We start from the raw sequence: 20669 nt of genomic DNA, 5'->3' as shown, positions 1-20669 counted from the left end.
GTGTCAAGGTGTCCAGTGGAGCTGACCCTTGGCAGAGCTGGCTGCCTGGTCTCCTGGGCCTCTCTTGAGTCTCCGTGTCCTGCAGCAGGGACAGCGAATGTGGGACGCTCCTGGCACTGGAGCCCTCCACAGAGCAGCACTTCACGATTCACATACATGGGACTCTGTCCAGCTGCAGCCTTAGAGCAGCTTGGGCAGTGGGCAGCGGGCTCAGTGGTTGTCCTTGTCCCCCTTTTGCGAGAGAAGGAAGTGAGTCTCGGGGGGATGGAGGATTTTGCCTATGCAGCCTGCAAAAGGTACCTGGAACTTCAGCGTCCACTTGCATTGGGAAAAATCCTCTGTGAAGTGGGACTGGGAAGGCTTCCCTGCTGCAGGCAGAACCTGGCTGCCCGGGCATGTGCACTCTCTGTGTCTCCACCCAGCCCAGGTCCTGGCTTGGACCTCGCAGGGTTCTGACTGTGCTCTGGACGTGTCCAAAGGCCTGGTGGAGTCATAGTTAATAGTTCCAGCCATGCTTCCGGGACCCTCCTCTCATTCAGCCCCAGGCTGCTCTTCGAATGGATGCAGCCTGCTGCTGGCCTCTGCTCCTCCCCAGGCTTCCCTGGACACAGAACCACCACCCACCTGAGCTGCCCACTGCTCTCCACAGGCGCAGCGGGCCTGCTGCCAACTGTAGCTGGGAGTGGCTTGAAGACAACTTTGCAGATTCCAGCTCCCAAGGACTGCAGGGAGCAGGGCACGCTGGGTGGGCCAAAGACCAGCAGGCAGCCACACAATTCTGTATGGGCCTGAGGTTCTGGCCTTTCTTATTCTCTGATGACCTCTAGCAGGTCGCCTGCCTGCTTTGCTTCCTGAGTGGGCAGCCCCGAGTCCAGGTCTTGTTCTCAGGCAGCACTGAGTTCTCGATCAGGACACCACACAGGTCCTCCTGGCCTCGGGGGAGCTCTTTGCCTCCCGAAAGACCCTCCATCACATCTGTGTCACTGTGCCTTTCCATTGGAAGGCCCCTCTGCAGGCCCCTTGGTCTGTGTGACCATTTCCTGAGGTTTCTCATCCACAGAATCTCCTGGCCAGCTCCTGATCCAAAATCTCAGCAAGGACTCATTGAGGACACCGAGTCCTGGCCCTTGCTGGGCAGTGCCGCAAGTGGCCATCTATCAGGTGGCTGGAAACCTGTGCTGCTAAGTGCCCACGGGAGACCTAGCCCTTTCTCCCATGTGGCACCCCTCTCTCTCCCTGGTACCTAAGAAGGCCCAGGCTTTGGAAATTCCAAAGGGGGAGGAACTGTAGGGGAGAAAATAAGTCCGAGTCTACCTTGAAAGAGGGCAACAACAAAAACAGAGCCCCGGAGAGGAAGAAGAAAAAACGAAAGCAAGCAGAGAAAGACAACATCCGCTCTCATTTCGGTTTCCTGGAAGCGGAATGTGGTCGGGCAGATGGTGCTCTTTCATTTCACTAGAAGAAATGATAAGATGTAAATATACGGCCATCTTCAGCAGGGCAGGGCTGGGCAGGGCAGGGCGGGGCAGGGCGGGAAGGGCACCTGGTGCTGGCGTCTCTGGGCTGCTGGGGAGCTTTCTTTTTGAGGTCAGGTGGCCCCACTTGCTGAGGACCACGGTTACTGCCCGAGACCCGCAGCTGTCCAGGGGGCTCAGTAGTTCTCAAGGTCTCCACAAATGGGCCACCAGGAGGTCTGAACTCCGTTCTGTTTCTGAATCGGTGCTTTGTTCCTGGAAGGGTCTGGAACAAACCCAGTTTGTTCACATCTAGTTAGTTCCCTGTGATGCTCTGGGGGTGTTGGATATCATTGCCCCATGTTGCATTATGATGGAGGATGTTCAAAGCACTTTCACATATAAATATCTCCTTGGACCCAGTGACAGGGGCTGTGACCAGCAGCCCCACTTAGATCCATGAATGGCCTGCCTACAGGCATTCATGTGTCCTGGAGAGGCAGAGTGGACTGGCAGAGATGAGCTCTCAGCTCTCCTGAGGATCCCCAGGCCAGTGTTCCTTCCGCTCACTACTCTTGGGAGGGGTTGGGCAAAACATTTCCCAGGTGGCATTGAGCAGCAGGGGGATTTGGGTCTCAGACACGTATGAGATGGAGAGGGAACGAAGAAGAAATGGTGCTTCTTGTTCTAGGTCACCAGACACACATCCCCATTGAATTTCCTTGGAAACAAAAATGGAATTTATCTTCCTCCCACATTTTCTATGCTGGGACAACGTTGCTAACACAAAGTAGATGTTCACCTGTCTCAGGTGGGCATCGGAGGTTGAAAGTATGAGTCAAGAGCTAGATGCAAGGAGCAAGCTGCCTGGTCCCCAGACACCCACCACGGATTCCACGGGGTTCTCAGATGGCCTTTGCCAAGTCCTGGAGATGGCCTGATACAATCAGAGGATGGTGGTGGAGTCTGCCAGAAGACTTTTGGCCCATGAATAACAAGGTCCATTGGTTGACTTGTACTAGTTTCCTTCCCTCTACAGAGGTGTCCTCCCCGCCTCATCTGAATGCAGCTGTTGGACAGCTCTCCAGGTTCTTAGAGTGGCATGGTGAGCTGGTCTTCCACCCTTCACACGCTCCTGGTGCAAAGGATAGGAGGATCTCTCCCCTCAAGCGGAAGCCAGAAAACCAATGCTGAGACTCCAATAATCAAGAATGGAGAGGATGGGGCTCTAAAACTTGTTCCAAAGTGCTCTTGTGCATAGTGAACGGGGGCTGGGAAGAGGCCACTGTAGAAAGGGCTGCGGGCCAAGTTGCAAACAAGCCAGGAGTCAGAGAAGTGGCAGAGTGAGAGTCATGGGGAGTGTGGGGGGGACCCCAGTCTGACCCAGTATCCAGCCAACCCATTGAGCTTCTTCTTTTCACATACATAGGAGGGTCTCTTTTGCATACTTCAGAGATATTTGTAAAAAAAAAACATTCATTTATTTTGATGGTCAATCTTGGAATTATAGGATATGGAAGAATTTCTATAAATGGAACTTCAATCGAGTATCTTGTACATTTTAGAGGTGCAGAGTACAAAATTTGATTAGCAATTAGGGAAAAACTGATTTTTGTTGAAGAGACTCCCGATGACAACAGCAAACAAACAAGCCTCCCTGGGTTGCAGACACACAGCCCTTCACCTCCGAGGTGCTGGGACCTGAAGGGCATGTGACAGTAGGTGTACAGAGTTGATGCCGACGAGCGCCGAGGTGAGCACACTGTGCATGCTCCGACTTTCTTCTCTGTCTCAGGAGCACCTTTTTTCTTGGCAAGCAGATGGCTGGATCAATCCCAAAGACAAACCTCATGCACCTTGTTACACACTCTGACTTGTGGCTTATGGCTTCCTAAATTGGTCCTTAACAACTATCTAGACTGTACATGTTTTTTTGTTGTTGTTATAGTTGCTAAAGTACGGGTACAGTTAGAAAACAGGTTCTAAAGCTTTGGTTTAATCTCAGTCACCAGCCCTGAACCTCTTTCTTCATCTGGACATTGGGAATAAGGATAAGCCTTTTGCATAATGGTCTTTGTGGTCATCAAATGAAACAGGGAATCTTATTTCACGTACGCTAATATTGATTGCATACCTATTCTGTGCCAGCAACGGCAGTTGACACTGAGAGAAAAATGATGGACGTGTGTCAGTCATTCACTCTCCCTGGTCATGAAGGTCTAGAGGCAGATGCCGTGGAGCACAGACCCACCTGTCAGTCAATGACATGAGGATGAGGTGGGATGGGGACATCCCAGGAAGTGCAAAGAAGCCAATGGCCTTGGGACAAGGTGGCTGGAGGATTTCCATGAGGAAACAGGGACGCGAAGCTGAGCTGAGGTATCCAAGTGCAGGACCCCGCAGCTGCCTCCGCAGCCTGTGCAGGGGGAGCCTCAGACAGCACTCGTTCTGTGACTATAATGAACTGTCATCTCCGTTTCCTGTTCTGGCGGTGCTGCGAGAAGCTTCCAATATGGGCAAGGGAGGCAGCAGCATGCTATCTGACCTCCCCACCCCAAGGCAGCATGGGTGGTTAAGACTCGGGATCCAAGGGGCCAGCTGGGTGGCTGTGGTTAGAACCGCCCACTCCTCACTGGCGTCCTCCCCACCACACTCTGGAGGGAGGAAGATGAGAAAATGTTGCAGGCACCCACACTTCCAAAAGGAAGGAGCTTATCAGTTGTGCCCACTCATGTCATCTCTGCCTAGTGACAGGTTGAAGAACGCCCACTCCCGGTGGCCCAAACTCCAGAAGGAAAGACAGACTGGAGCTGCCCACACACCAGGGTGACATGGGAGGCAGGTCAGCAGCACCTCCCAACATCTCAACAGGCTGAGGCAGGGCCCAGCCAGGATGACGAGCCAATGTCCATCTCGTCTGGACTGGGAGAGCCTCAAGGTCAGGGCTGACTAGGACTTAGTCATCTCTGTGACACCAGGGTGAGACTCAGGGCTGGGCACAAAGCAGAACTTCAACGCAGATGCAGGAGCCAACATGGTCATTGTTGTTCAAGGAAACTTGACACATGATGAATAGACATGGATCAGAAGCAGATCCAGAAGGGGCATCTTATTTAAAATAATAATTTTGTTATTTCAATAAAACTGGTTCGTGTACATTACCAAAGTTGTAACCAATGTTGAGACTTCACTGAGGAAGGCGAACAAACAAATAGAGAAACCCCAATCCAAACACGTGCAAGACCCAGCACGTGGGGTTTCAATCCTGGCACACGAGCAGAGGCTGGGGACCTGGGGAGAGATTGCAGACAATAAGACAGTAGGCATGACTCCAATGAGCAAGCAGCAGGCTTGTCTGTAAGTACCCTGAGGCCACCATGGCCACTCAAGACTGGAGAAGGCTTCTAAGTCCCCAAACTGGCTGAAGATGGCATGGCCTCTCGACACACGTGCTGTTGGAGTGCCTTCCTCATCATATCTGGGCCCAGACCAGCAGCAGCACGGGGCACTGGTAAACAGGAAGTTTGCGGGACTCATCAGGAATAATTAGGAAACCCTTCTGAACTACAAGGCTTCCTGTTTCCTGGCTGCCTCTGGACAGTGAGGCTGGCCTAAGGGCTGGAGGACCGATGAAGCAGAGGAAGCAGGGTCCTGCTCTGCCATGACACCCAGCACTGAGGTCTCCTGCTCATCTACAGTCATGGAAAGTCTCATCTCTGCATGGAAAGCCACTTCTGCCAAAAAGAGTTGAATTCTTCAACTCTCCAAGATGTGACCATTAAGATCTTTAGTGAGCGACCTAGAGACCTGTCAGTCACTCACCAAGCCTAGGTGAATACAGGAGGTGAGGGACCCCGTTGCTGGAAGCCCAGGCCACTGGGTACCATGTTTGGCAACATCCTTGTTAGGTCTCCAAAGCCTTGAACTAGCAACTCAAGACGAAGAAGCAGGGCCACTGGTGTCCTGGGCCCAGAAGACTACTGAGAAGCTGGACAGAGACGGGGAGTGGGGTTTGGAATACTTTAGAGCTAAAAGTGGCAAATAACTTGCTTTGACTTTGCAAACGGTGAGCTTTTTAAAAAAGCACTCCAACCCATGGGCTGGTACCCAAGAACCTCCCAGATTGGGGACTGATGAAAGCAGAGAACTGTGTCACCTACACCTTCTGAATCTAAGCTAATGAGGCTTTATATTTGTATTCAAATGAGCTCCATTTATTTAAAACAACATTATAAAATTATACAAATTATGTAACAGATAATAATTTTATTAGTAAAATGGAGTCCCACGTGCCATATGAAACAAGAAAGATTGACTGAGGAAATTGATTGAAAATCTGTTAGAGAAAATGCAAAAACAACAGCTCTCTGAGCCCAGGATCTGCAGCCTCGCTTCCGTCCCCTGGGCCATCGGCACTGAGGAATGACATTGGGACAGGACAGGCTTTCAGGCACACTCTTGCTTAAAGCCCAGGGAAGGGCAGTAAAGACAGTGGCACAGAGGCAACAGTAGAACTTGGTACAAGAAAATGAGGGTCCCCAGGTTGCTGGCAGGTTTACCTGAGGAGGTGAGCAGTACACTGACACCTCTCCGGACCAGGTCCAAGCATCCAAACCTACTCCACAGACAGCAGGGAGCCCTGGAGAATTTTCAGCAGATACATAAGATGTTCAGAGAAATCCTTGAGGAAGATAAACCTGACTATGGAGCAAGAATGTGAAGGAGCTAAACTAAAGACAGCAAGCAGGAGGAGGCTCTAATTGAGAGACAGGAGGGGACCCTGTGGTCCTGGGAGGCAGAGATGTCAGCCTGCAGGCCCCAGACTCCTGACTCCTTCACACCCACATCTGAAGGCAGAGACGGGTGTGTCTGGGGTTACTTGTGTCTGACTTCCCTTGGTTAACATTGCCCTCTCTCCTGCCTGGACGGAGGTGCCAGTGAACTTCACAATGCCAGAATGAGCCCCTTTCTTGGGCCCCATGAGCCACTTTGATCCTGAAGCTACTGCTGTGACTCCTGAGTTGCTGGGTGGAGACTTTGGTCTGATATGCAGGTGTGGAATGTAGGCCTTGGAGTTAGGCAAGTAGCCACAGCTCCCTGTCTAAGATTCAGCTGCTGTTACAACATGAGGGTGACGGAAACAGCTGCCCGGATGACCTCTGGGACACGCTGCTGGGGCACGCTGAGCAAGGGGGCTGGTGCATGATAAATTCCCACACCGAGTTTGCTGTTATCACAGGTCCATTGTCCTGTACCTGGAATCCCAAGAGCCCAGATGCCATACAAGCTGACAGTGTGTAACTTATTCGGCTGCAACAACTGGTCTGACCTGAAGTCATGTGGCAGCAGAAATTGACCTATGCAGACACTGAGCTATTTATAGCCTTTATTTATCCCACTTTGTGTGCATATTCATACATTTTTCCTGCAAAAATATGAATGTGCTTAGTTGCAAGCCACGGCCCCAAACCCCACTGGGGGTGTTAATAATACCGAGTGCATATGACCTGGTGCCATCCTGAGGCTGACACATTCTGAGTGCCAAAGGAGACGCGTCCCCAGGTTCCCAACAGGGTCCTGGATTCACAGTGTAAAGCTTACTCCAGCCCCCTCCTCAGGCCTCCATGCTTAGATGCACAGGATAAGAAACGTTCAGTATTGAAAAACTTTTTTTAAAAATGTGATTCCTCAGATGCTTCCAAGTGGAAATAAGGCATGTGCTCCTAAAATGCCTAGAGGGCCCTGGAAGCCCTGGGCGTGGAGCCCACCTCCCACCCAAGGGCTTCAGCTTCAAAGGCTGACTCTGTGTTGCTCCACCTTCTCAGCTTCCTGTTGAGATAGCCCGAGTGGAGAGGAGTTGATTGTCCCTCATCTTAAAGATGGAAGCTGGGGTTCAGCGAGCTCCAGTGACTTTCAGAGCCAGGTCCTGCAGGCTGTAGGGAATGGCAGCACCAGGACAGTCCTAAATAGTCCCACACAGACCCTCATGAGCTGGGCTCTGGTCCAAAGACCTTCTTTCTTCTCTAGACCATGTGCCAAACATAGCACACAGTAAGAGCTCAATAGTTGCACGTGGGATTGGAGCAAGAGCTTCTCCGTGCAGTCTTCCCTCGTCCTCTCACCTGCCTTCCCAGCAGGGAGAAGTGCCTGACAGTGCTGAGCAGACTTGGATCTCCTGAAAACCATTGGCAGAACTCTGCATTGGAGATACTCACATGCATTGATAGTCACATGCAAAGGTGATACTCTCAGGGCCTCAGCAGGGTTTGTCTTGCTGCTGCAGGAATGTGGGGGCATTTGCTGTCTGTCTGTCCTGCTTCTATCTGTCTCCTGAACGAATGGGCACCAGAGGGTCTCTGAACTTTCCACTCTGAAAGATGAACACTGACTCTTGGGACTAGAGTCTGTGACATCCTGAAAAATGACCTTAAGCCAAGCTGGTACAGACAAGGATCGGATTCTGAGAGCGTGGGGAGAGTCTGGGGCCTATCATTTTTCAGTTCACCAAGTACCAGCAAGAGCCCATGGATCTGGAGTGTTGGAAACTGTGGGTTCTGCTCTTCCTAGCATCTTCTCCTTTTCTCTCTTTTACGCTGTGTTGGAGGGTCAGCGTGGTACCGTCATTCAGGGCACATCTGAAGTCCCGCCTCACCTGCAAAGCCCAGGCCCTCTCCATCCTCACAGTTTCCTCTGAGTGAGCAGATGCTCTCTGAGCCCTTGACGTCAGTGCACGGTGCACAGGAAGCCCCCAGTCCAGGCCTTAGCTGGACTCACTCTCTTCCTCCTGGTGGCTGTCATTTAGGGACCCTACTGTTGATCTGGATCTTCACAGATTTAACCAGAATCCCTCATCTTCCCAAGCTCTCTACTGCAATAGGACAGGGCACCATGTTCTTCTAGGAGGACAGGTACCAGGCCTTGGTGTCAGGCCAGCCCTCCTCTCTCCCTCCGTCTCTATGTTATTAGTTCTAAGTCATTTGGGGATCAAAGCTCCCTAAGGACTAGGACAACTGAGTGTCCCTTCCCACCTGGAAACTCACAGGCACAGGTGATCCTATGTTTCCTACCATGTCCTTGTCCTGAGCACACAAGTGCAGGGTGTCTCAGTGTGGCCCTTGGGCACTGCCAACACAGCCTCCTGGGTTTGCAGCCTTGTGGGTTTGTTTTAATGTAAATGACACATCTCAGCCGCTCACCTACCAGAACAGAATGGAGGGTGCCAAGGGGCCAGAGGGGCTGCCCAAACCACATAGCTGGTGTGTGCTGACCCTGGGGTTCCAGCCCAGGCTCTGACTCCCAAGATCAAGTTCTGATAGCAGCTACGCAATCAGACTTCACCGCTTTGCCAAGAAGGAAACACATGAGATGATTAAGAATGATGTGAGCTGGGGTGGCAGGGCTAGGTTTAGGGTGACCTCAGACTCAGACGGGACACAGAGGGTGTCCATGCATGCCCAGACTCCACCCCCAGATGCCCAAGCCCTGTGCTGGTCCTCAAGATCAGAGGCTGCCCCTCTCAGCACATCTTGGCTCCTCTTCCCTGCAGCTGCCCAAGAGCAGTCCTGGTAATCATTACCTTCTTGCTCACCCAGTGATTCACCCAGAAGTGTTTACTGAGCGTCTAGTGTGTACCAGGTATGTTCCAAGCTTGTGTCCATGGGAAAGGCTGTCCCTTTCGCCCTGTGTCGCTGCGACTCTTTAAAACCCTGGGGCTTCAGGCCTGCAGCCTCTGAGGGAACATCCCCCCACACAGAGAGCAGGCACAGCCCCAGTATCCTCTCCCCTGCGGGACTTTCCAGGCAGGCTGACCAGGGTTCTGTACAGGGCTGATAACAGGCCCGGCTGCCCCGGCCTGCCTGCTGCCTGGGACCGGGAGCCAGCCCTGCTCCGTCGCCCTCTCTCTGCGGTTCAGGTGCACGCTGCTGTGCTGGGCTGCAGAGGAACTGGTGGTTAGCTTTGTGGTCACCCAGCAGTTTTATGAAGGCCCTTGAGGTGCTTCAAGTACCAGGTGGCCCCAGCATGGTTTAACTGTCTGGGGCCCGAGCTCTCTCAGTGGCCAACTAAGCAACGTAGACAACACTGATGTGAGAATTCGGTTGGCCATGGCGGTGACATAACACACTAGGGGCACAGGAGGCGCCCTGACCACACAATAGTAAATCACAGACTCCTGCCTCTTGCCCTTAGGAATCAGCACCTTGGCCGGCCCCTCGGGTCTGTAAAGTCCTCGGGTGCATTGTGTCATTTGAGAGTCACGCCAACCCACTGGGTGCTTTTGGGGGCTCATTTTGCCAATGTGGAAACTGAGGACCACCAAGGTCAAGGGTTGACCAGATGACTGGTAGACCGCCTTTTCCCATTCATGTAGGTCCTTCCTCAGTGACCCCTCAAAGCCACTTGTCTCCTCACACAGTGACACTTCCCAGCCTGCAGTCCCACCCTAGGTGTCTCCCTGAGAGCTGCGGCTTGCAGATCTCAAGCAGGTAGGAATGAGATTGCTGTATTTCCTCTTGGTCTTGCTCCCAGGTGCTCATCAGAGAGCACTTCTTAGAATAAATGCAGAATAACTCAGACCGCCCTTCAGAAGCCCTCAGGAAGCTCTGGGGTGACATTTCAACGCCTCTTCTCTTCATCTCAGCCCTTGTTTTTCTTTCTTCAGGCACCCGCCTAGTCTGGGCAGCCAGGGCACAGCCAGGCACGGGCCAGCGGCTAAGATTGCACAAGGTTGAAGGCACCCCCACCTTCTGTTCTTGGAAATGATGTTCTGGTGGGAAATAGAAGCCATCAGTTCACTGAACGCTGCTTACACAGGCTCCCCTTGCCTTGGAAGCCCCCCGACTGTCTTTCAGGACAGGTTCATTAATCCTCCCAATGACCCCTTTTACTGACAGCTCTATAAAATTTACCATCCGGGAGTGGGAGGGTGTGTTTATAGTGTCATTTTCCTCTCCAGTCTGTGAAGGAGTTCTTGATGGGAGAGCCATGTCCTGGTAATCATTACATTCTTGCTCCTCCATGATTCACCCAGCAGGTGTTTACTGAGCATATAGTATGTACCAGGTATGTACCAAGCACAGGCAAAGTCCAGGCTAGGGTGTGAATTTTGCATGAATAAGTCACCATGCGGAGATCAGGGACAGACTAGCGGTGGACTTGCTGGGGAGGGAGAAAGCCCATAACATTGTGAAAGGAGGTAATAAACATGCCTGCATGCTTGGCAGAGGCAGAGGGCTGGACAGATTGAGGGGGGTTAGTATCACGAGGTCAGGAACAGAGTCCAGCTTTACAGGAGAAGCCATGTGCTGTAGCTCGAGTGTCCTCCAAAATTGCTTGTGTTGGAAACTTAATTCCTCAATGTGGCAGTACTGGGGGGTCGGGCCTGGTGGGAGGTGTTTGGGTCCTGGAGTGAAGCCCTCCCTGATGGATGGATGCTGTCCTGTGGGAATGGCTCAGCCGTGACCAGAATCAAGTCACCTCTTCTCTTCCACACACATCCACTTGCCATTTTATTTTCTTCCATAAATTAAAGCTGCGTGATGCCCTCACTAGATGTGGACACCTGATTGTGGGCTTCTCAGTCCCCAGAATGATGAACCAGAATAAACCTCTCTTTTCTTTATAAATGAGTCAGCCTCGGGTATTCTGTTACAGCAACAGAAATGGAATAAGATGCTACCTGATCATCAGCAGGCCAGTCCCCCTCTTTCACCATCAGCACACACAGCTGCCGACTGCAGGCGGTAATCCTCCACCCCATGGTGGACATTTGAACATTTTATAAGCTCATTCATGGAGAACACTTAAGTCTCGTGCTGGAAGCACCCACTAAAATCTAGCAAGTTTTAAGAATGTAAGCAGGCATTTGGAAAAATGTGCTTGTGCATAGAACCAAAGAGGAAAAAAAAAATAACACCAGAAGAGAGATAATTGTGACCAAATCTCACCCTTCATGATTTCAACTATTTTTCTCACCTGGAGAGAAGTCCTGATAGCCTCTTCACAAGGACCCAGCCTCATGATTAGAAGCTATCCTCAGAGGCTGAGGGTCTCTTTAGACCTCCAAATCCGGTCCCTTGCCCTCCCACTTCTCCCTGCACCATTCCCATGGGCCCAGGCCCCCTGCCCTCCAGGGCTGACAGCCCGAGCCATAGAGTTCCAGGGCCCAAGCTGGGGCCCTCTGGCTCCCCAATTACACTAAATTAATGGCAGGTAACTTGAACCCATCTGCCGGGCACCTGACCACAAACCACCTCTTAGCTAACCCTGGCTGGATCTGATTACTCCCCCAGCGCCCGCCTGGCTTCATTACCAGGGCCATGGGAAGGGAGGAAACCAGGAGGTGACGGGGTCTTCAGTTAGCGCTCTGTCATTAGTGTGGTTATTACCAAGCCTTCCCTCCCAGGAGACCGCAAAAGAGAGAGGAGACCAGAGCCCTCGAGGTCCCAGCAGATGGCTGGAGGAGGTGGAGACGGGCTGCCGAGGGTCGGGCGGATTCCAGGAGGCCAGGCCGACTGGGCAAGCCCAGCAGACGGCGCCCCACAGACTGCTCTGAGGGGCAGTGTGGTGACCAGGAGAAGTGGGTGTTGTCCTCAGGCAAGCTTTGGTTGTAAATGGATGAGCTCTTCACTAGACCTGGGCTGTATTTTTAACACCGAAGTCTCCAGTTCCCTGACAACACTGTGAGCACTGACCTCTAGCCCAGCAGGGTTTTGTGATCACTGGATTGGACTCTTTCTCCAACCAGATGGAACCAGAAAGTCCACCGAGGGCGAGGAGATGTGGGCAGCAGATTGGATGTGCAGGCGTCGGGGTCCGAGCCCACCTGTGGCCTCCCTACCTGCCTGCATCCTCTCACTGAGGGTGGCAACCCCAGTCCCAGCTCAGCAGGTTAAAACTCAGAGCTCCGGGATGGTCAGATGATGTGGCCGGATGTCCCCAGGCCAGGTGTCAGTTGATGGCGGGCAGATGCAAACAGGTATCTGGAAATGCGTATGGGTGAGGCCCCCCCCAAGCCCTTTACATTTTATTCCACAGTCAGCAGGGTTCTCGAGATCGCGACCCTATTCTTGGTGGAAATATTCTTAGGGTATCTTCAAGATCAAGTGACTGTGATGAACCTTCTCTCCCCAGTCTAATTCCACTTTCAACCCCATTCTGCCATTTTCTTCTTCCCTGAGAAAACGGAGCACTTTGTGCCAAAAAATTACCGGGAGCTTCTGTGGTCATCTGCGTTCAGGAGAATAGTCACACAGGAGATGGACACCAGCCTCTTACCAAAGTACTGGTCTAGCAGGCAGGGCTTTCTGATGGATCAGGGACCTGCTGGCTCTCCAACCTGCGCGCGCCCTCTAAGGTCCTCTGTCAGTGAGAAGGAATGGCAGGGCTAGCACATGCCCTTGGAGATGGACGTCTTTTTCTGTTCACTTATTTCTGGTGTCGGGTTGGCCGTGCGACGTAGCATCCCAGCCACTGTTCTCGCCCAGCTCTGATGAGCCCTGTGCCCGTCTTCTGAGTTCCTTGCCCTCCTTGGCCGGCTTGGCACTGTACCCCTCCCCACGCCAACTGCACCTCCATATATGCCAAGTTCACCCGTCAGATCTGCTGAGAGGAGGGACGTGGAATGTGGCTGAGCCTTGGATGAGAGAACCCTGTGGCACAGCTAGACAGGGCTCAAGGGCCTTCCACGGATCCACACCTAATGACTACATCCCCCTTGGACATCCCCGGGCAGGGCTCTGGCAGCCTCTCCTGACACTCCTCCCCTGACGGAGAGCTCACTCCATCACAGCCCAACAGTCTCGCTTCCCGAGAGCCTCGTGAGTTAGCCCCTCCTCACCCCGTCCCACAGCCCCATAAGAACACTGACCTCCAGCCCCACTGACCTTCATGCTGCAGCGAGGCTGGCTCTGTCCTGCCTGGGGATGGCGCTCTTGCAGCCTCCTGCCTAGTGAGGGACCTCTCCGTGGCTGCCATCCTGCCTTTGGTCTCAGTGTGGTGGTCTCTTTCCAGGGGTGCCTTCTCTGACCCCCTCAGCCTTAGTGGGTCTGCCTGACCCCGGCCTCCTTCACTGCCTGACCCTTAGCACGTCTTCCTCACCTCGTCATAGCACCCTCGTCACAGTGGGAAGTGGCCTGGCTGGTGTCCAGGTCGCCTGCAAGCTATTTATATCTTATTTACCTGTAAACTACCATGTGCTGTGTGGTGTGAGGTCATGCGAGGTCCGGCACCGTGCACGTACGTGTTTCCCCGTGACTCTTAGGCACTGGAGTTCTCAAAATGGGTCCATTTTCTGCTGCTACAACAGGATACCAAGGACTGGGTGATTTGTAGAGAGCAGAAATGTGTGTCCCACAGCCCTGGAGGCTGGGGGTCCAAGCTGAAGGAGCAGGCAGGCTCTGGTGTCTGGGCAGCACCGGTCTCTACTTCTAAGGTGGCACATTGTTGCTGTGTCCTTGGGAGGGGAGAAACCTGTGCCCTCGTGTGGCAGAAGAGCCAGAGAGAGAAGGAGAACGAGCCCACCCCAGGACCCGTGCCACAGGGCACTAACACCGCCCGCAGGTCCTCCTCCTCTCTGGCCCTGCTCCCTCCCTGTCGCATTGAGCACTAAATGCAGCATGAGTTCTGGGGTCACAAGAACATCCAACGCCAGCCCCGATGTGCAGTGATGCTCATGCACACAGCACTCTGCGTGACTCTGCTGTTGGAGCAGGTGTTGGCCGGAGTGATCTCCAGCACTGCGTGTGCGCACATTCTCTGGGCAGAGTCGAGTCTCTTCCTATAAAATGCACAGCCAGAGCAGGAGGGTTCTCCCGCTGGTCAGGACCCAGCAGAGCGGCTTCCCCACGCCTAATAAAGGAAGGGGGGCTTTGTCTGCTACGAAGCCTCTCCTACCAGAGTGGACACCGGCCACCCAGCAGGCCCATCAGTCCACTGCCCCACGACCTTGGGGTCAAACCTGCTTCCATGTTATAGAGAAGACTGGAACCTGATCTTTTCATCTCTGAAGACAGAAGCCAAGTCCCCAGGGTCTCCCTTCCTGCTAAAGCTTAAATGTCTTCATCTTCCTGGGGAAAGCATCCTTCCCTCTGCCCAGGTCCCATTTCCTCTAACAAGAAAAACCCACTCGCTTTACTCGCTTTCTTGGCATCTCTGGGGGGCTGTGTGATAGCATCTGCCATTTCACTGTCCCTCCGGGCTGTGCACACTTTGGGTAGGGTTGTCTTAGTCATTGCTAGAGGCCTTCAGTGGGGCTAAGGATTCCTCCTTAGAGATCACATAAGGCTGTTTTTAAAAACTCATCTTGGGTCTTGAACTTTCCTGAAGTCACTTGAAGAAAACAACTTCCAAATATTCAGTTGTTTAGAAAGATATAAAAGCAGAGCGAAGTCCTTCCAAACATGTGGCTCACCCATGGCATTTTCCAGAATATTACAACAAAAAAAACTATTTCATAGTTCATCACATACAGAGGAGCAGGCCTGGGATGGGCATGTAGTTAATGAGTGGGAGAGTCGAGCTGGGGCCAGACCCTCAGCCAGGAGGAGCTGACCCAGTGCTGGACCCAATGAGCCAACCTGGAACCAGGGAGCAACTCATCCTCCTGGGTCCCAGTATCAGCGATCAAGTTCTGGCTCAAGGCTGCTGAGCTGGAGAAGCCAACCTAAGTGGTCAAAGCATCAACTAGAGCTTGGGGCAGGCACTAAAGCTGAGGGGCAGAGCCACGGGTCAGAGGTCAGAGGCCTGGCCAGGTAGCGGCGAGTATGTAGGGGTAAACAGTCGCGTTGTCTTTGGCCAACACCAGACCAATACCCCCAGAGTCTGGAGGGAGCCATTTGGAAGGTCTGAGCTGCAGCAGAGAAAACCGTCAGTCAAAATGTGGCATTGCCACTGTGGAGGAGAGACCCTGGGGCCCCTTGAGCGACATCAGAGACTTCAGTGCATGCAATCTGTGAGATTGGTGGTGGAGGGAGGTGAGCCAGGGACAGGTGCACCCGAGGGTGCTTGAGGCACACAGAGGCTTAAATAGGCACGTGAATGGGCAGAGGGTGACATGGAGCAGAGGGACCGCACAAGAACAAGAAGTGAGAGTGTCCGGCGAGGCCTGGGGGCCACCGTCAGGAGTCGGCATGGCGGGAGGCGCTGAAATCTTTTTCTTTTACCTTGTGGGGCCTGAGCCTCTCAGATGCAGAAAGTTATCTTACAAATTCTACTCTGACCTGTCGAGATCACAGCTTGAAACTTCAACCAAGAATTGAAAGAAGAACCTGGGCCAGGAAGAAATGAATTCTGAAAGGCAGGAGGGTATTTTTCCTTTTTCCTTTTTTTACTCTTCGGAGGACAGCCTGCAAAGAGCGAGGGTCATGGCTCCACCCCCTGCTGTTTGAGGAGACCCTGAACTGGCCAGGGCCTGCTCACCATGTCTGTGGCCCTGATTCTGAACCCAGGGACCCTGGCTGCACTTCCCCACCCCTGCAATAGAAGGGTGGGAAGTCTGAGCAAGGTGCTGTCCAGGCTCCTGGGATCTGGCAGGCCCTGCTGGGCAGCCTGGGTGAGTCACTGAGGCCAGCTGTGGCTTGGGTTTCTAGATCTGTGAAATGGGTGTGACAGTAATGCCTGCCTTCGAGTTCACAAGTGGCTACGTTTGTTCAAGAGTTGCATGTTAAAACTTAAGGAGACCCGGGGTGCGAGGTCCAGCCTCCCACTCCTCATGGTCTCCCTTCCATCACTGTCTTCAAAACAGCTCTGGAGAGAAAGAGAGAAAACACAGCTTCAAACAGCTCCTTCCTTCCTCCTGTTGAGCCCTTGGGGTGCAGGAGTCACTCATTTAACTGTCTCAGGGGATGACTGTCCCTAGAGGGGGGTGTTACTAACTCTGGACATGAGGAAACAAAGCTCTAGAGCCGACTTCTTCTTTCTGTCAATCAAGAAAACAAAACCAAACAGCAAAAAAACACAATGGCCCATGTTCAAGCACCGCGGGGAACCTCAAGACCATGGTGGAGACACGAGAAGCCAGAATATCTGCGCCCTTTGCAGTCCCTCCTAGTGGAATTCTAGGACAGAAAAGACAGAAGACAGGCAGAGGGGTTGGATGTCCTGTAGAGAAGAGAGAGTGGGTGAGAGGGCTGCGTAGGAAGGGCCGAGGACAGGAAGGTGATCTCGATTTCTGACTACCAGGTAAGAAGCACATATCTACGGGGTACACTGACATTTCATCCCAAGCCCACAGTGGGTCAAGATCAAATCAGGGTGGCTAGCATCTCCCTCACCTTGTCATCTCTTCATGTTGGGGCCTCTGAGATCCTCTCTTGAAGTGCTTCATAAACTATTTAACATGTTACCATGAACCATGGTCCCCCATGTTGCAGAAGCCCAGAACTCATGCCTTCTATGTGCCTGTGTTCTGGTACCCCATGTTCAGCCTCCTCTGTCCTGCCCTGCCCGTCACACTGGGGGAAGTTTGACAGAGCATCTTCCTCAGGCACCACAGAGCAGAATCTGCAGCGGGCCTGGGGGAGGAGAGCAAATGAACCCAAGAGACAGGACCTGGGGACACAGTCTCTTGCAATGTCTTGGGTTTCCATGGTGAGGTATCGATGCCCATGGGTAGGCGGATGGGAAGTCTGGGAACAGAAGTCTTTACTCAAACACAGAGCTGGGATGGTCCCAAGCCCATCTCTGTCCCCTCTCCATGTCATTCCCTGCCCTTCTTGAGCCTATGATCCAGCTGGGGAGGTGGTGAGAGAAGGCAGATCCTTGGGTTCAGTGACAAGACACCGTGACATCCAGGTAGGAAGAAGTTGCACTACCTTCCAGGTGAATTTTCTTAGAATGTGTAGACAGATTGGACCTCACACAGATCATCCTTGGATGGACGCCCAGGACCAACAAAGCAACTTGGAGATACCATTTGACCAGTGAGATATAAAAACATGTTGATTCAGTGTCGCAACAGCTGTGAATACAGCACTCAGGATAAGCTCATGGTGTGTCAAGTGTCCTCCAGACCTTAGCAGACCTGAGGACTTGGCTTGAAATAGACTGGGCCAGCCAAGGCCTCCTATCCTCCCCGTCATCGCCATGGCTACATATCAGGAGCTCTCCTAGCCACCTCGTGGCCCACCTTCTGCAGTCCTCAAGCCTCTCAGCTGGCTGACTCCCACCCACAATGCCCGGTCTTCCTCTTGGCACGTCCAGGTATCTGATGGTTGGACCTCACAGAGGACCACTGGGGGAGGGCAGGCAGAGTGAGACACCTGGCCACAGCACATGCGAAAGTAATGGCAGCTGGCAATTGTGCAGGGTCCTGTTTCAAACATGGGCTTCTTGGCCACCAAATGAACCTCGTGGGGCATGTTTTCCAAAATTCCCCTCCATGTGTCAACAGGGAACTGGAGATTATTATATGAAGTGAAATAAACAAGTCCCCGGAGAAGAAGCGCCGCATGATCCAGGGAATCTACAAAGGTCGATCTCAAGGAATTTGAGGGTAGAGGCTGGGAAGGGGTTGATTCTTGAGAACTAAGTTACAGTTAGACAGCCCTGAGAGGGTCCCCAGTGCTACTTTGCCACCAGAGGTAACTACAATGTGCTGAATAATCTAAAAAAGAAGAAAAAAAATGATTTTAAATGTTTTCACCACACACACACACACACAAATTATAAATGAGGGCTGGGGTTGTGGCTCAGCGGTAGAGCACTCGCCTAGCACGTGTGAGGCCCTGGGCTCGATCCTCAGCACCACATAAAAATAAATAAATAAAATAAAGATATTGTATCCAGTTACAACTAAAAAATGAATGTCAAAAAAGGAAAGATCTTAGAAAAAAAAAATGTATATGTTTGAGGAGATGGATATGGTTAATCTGATTTAAACATTCCACAAGGTGTACATGCACCAAAATATCACATGGTAACCCCTCTATAAGTACCACTTTCATATTTTTATGTATGTATCAGGTAAAAATAACTTAAAAAATAAATTTAAAAAGTAAAATGAATTTTTCCTTTGGGACCTTGGAGAACTGTTCGTCAGACACCTGGAGAACTAACCGACCCTGCTGGTGACCCAGGGCTGAAAAGGACCTGGATATTGACCCAGGGGTGAGGTCTTCAATCCTGTACTCTTGTGACCAACGCAGCCGAGCATGGATGTGTGGTGGGGCCCCCGAGGCCCCCGTGGGGCCCTTGTGATGGCTGTAAGCCTATTGTTAGCTGTTCAGCTCCCCTGTCCCTCCTTGAAGCCCTCTTCAGTCCATTGTGAACACAGGTCGCTCCTCACGGAGAGAGTCCAATTGTTCAGCCTCACTGCTGGGAGCCTCAGACACAGCCACGGTCACCGAACCTGTGGTTTCCCACGTGCACGGGCGTGCCAGGCCACCGGCCGCAGTCATCAACTGTTAGATGGGCCGCCAGCGCGAACAGTGGGGGTGAGCAGGGGCAGGAGCCTGGGCTTCTCCTGAGCACAGAAGGACATTTGAGATTGATTGGAACAGGATGCATCGTGAAGCCGTGGTGTGCTGGGAGCGGCTCTGTAAGAAGCAAAGGAGAGCAGAAGGGAAAGAAAGACGAGGGAGGGGGGGAGGAAGGGAGCGAGAAAGGGATGGGAGGGTGAGAAAGGGGCAGGAGAGGGAGGAGGGGGGTGGAAGGACTCCTGGGTCCCCACACCAGCTCGCTGACTTGCCTTCACGGGAGGAGTGCACGACACAGCCTGGGACCAGGGGCAGCACAGGGACACCTTCCCCCCAATCCCCTTCCTTCTCTGGCCATGTGTGATATGCCGGTGCATCGGGGGGTGCGTGGGCCAGGGCGACGCTGTGTGCACCTGCTTGTGTAAGCCTAGAATGACCCCCGGGTCCCCTTCCCTTGCAGGTCTGCCTTCAGTCACAGCCTGAGGGTGATTTCATTCTCTCCACCTGCTGATGGGGCAGTGGCCAAAGTGCCCGGTCCTCCCTGTAGACTTGAGGAACCAAATGGCCTGGAGAGCCCACTCTGCCGGACCTCAGTGCTCCCTTCCAGTTTGCAGAGAACCCACAGGACCTCGAGGGCCTTGATGCTGCCCATCATTCCAAATAAGATCTGATGGAAGCTGAAAACACCCTTCCTGGCCAAGATTTCCTTTGGTGTAAACAAAAGAAGCAGGGCAGCCTGTGCCCCACTCTGACTGAGCCCTGCCCCATGTCACCGAGCATCTCTCAGATGCTCTGGGTTCAATAAAAACCCAAGTGCATTACCCCAAGTCCTCCTGTCCCTTCCCCGCCTTTGAAAAGTCATGGGTATTTTGATTGAAATTTTATCCACATGTTCTTGATTTATTTGCAATTAAATCATCAAAATATTATTTTAAGGGCTGTTTGATGTCTAGGAAACCTTTTGAGGTCTTTTAAATATGATTTTAAAAGCCTCTTTCCTTAAAAGCCGGAAACTTTGCTTTGCTGCGTGTAAATAAACCCAGTGGAGGTGAGTGACTTAAGTCTAGAAACGTCATGGCATTTGACAGAGGTTTGAAAACAGACAAAGTTTCTTTGCTCTCAGTAAAGACTGCAATCAGACCTACAGAACCTCCTTTGTCAGGTTCCCAGTCGCCCTTCATGAGGCGTTCAAGGGCTGCCAGCTTCTTCCGCATGCTTCCTTGGGGGCCATGCGGGGCTGGCATCAACCTGGGCACCGAGTTTGGCATTTCAGTCATTCCTACTGACAGCTTCAATGCCGGGAGCCCGGGATTCAATTTCCCACACGAGGAAATGGGATACCAAGAGGCTGTGTCACCCGCCCACAGCCATCCCATGGTTTGGTGGTTTGGTTTAAAGCTCAGGTTGTTTAGGCACCCAAATGCTCTCCTCTTGTGTCACCATGTCATCTCTTTGGGTTTGGTGAAAAAGCAGTCATAAGTTTTGCCAGGCAGCAGCAGCACGACCTGGTGTCTGTCCTGAGCTTTGCACGTGTGACAGCATCTCAGTCACGGGGTTTCCTGGGGAGAATGGCACAGGGATCCCACAGCTAAGTCGTGCCCCGGTGGACAGGCTTCCGCTAAGGGTTCCAGCTGAGACCAGCTCTTTCACGGTCTTCCCTCAACACACCCCGAGGAAGTTTGGGCAAGATGATTAATTGCACTTTGAGGACAGCGAATCTGAACTAAGGAGCTAAGAGCAAACAAGCCCACGGCCACTCAGGATTCTCAGGGGCCGGGAAAGCTGGCTGGCCCGACAGAGGGTG

General features: G+C 52.5%; 1 long non-coding RNA gene across 1 annotated transcript in view; it reads left to right on the top strand.

Annotated features, from left to right (window-relative positions):
* The window catches only part of LOC114101629 (uncharacterized), a 37443-nt gene extending 17649 nt beyond the window's left edge, over positions 1 to 19794 (top strand). Inside the window, exon 2 of the long non-coding RNA XR_011706521.1 lies at positions 19326 to 19794. This is a non-coding gene — a long non-coding RNA (uncharacterized lncRNA). The remainder of the gene's footprint in view (positions 1 to 19325) is intronic.
* The last annotated feature ends 875 nt before the right edge of the window (positions 19795 to 20669 follow it).

The sequence above is a fragment of the Marmota flaviventris genome, chromosome 2 (genome assembly GCF_047511675.1).
Source record: "Marmota flaviventris isolate mMarFla1 chromosome 2, mMarFla1.hap1, whole genome shotgun sequence".
Lineage (NCBI taxonomy): Eukaryota > Metazoa > Chordata > Mammalia > Rodentia > Sciuridae > Marmota > Marmota flaviventris.
The sequence above is the reverse complement of the archived record's forward strand: the minus strand, read 5'-3'. Positions and strand labels throughout refer to the sequence as shown.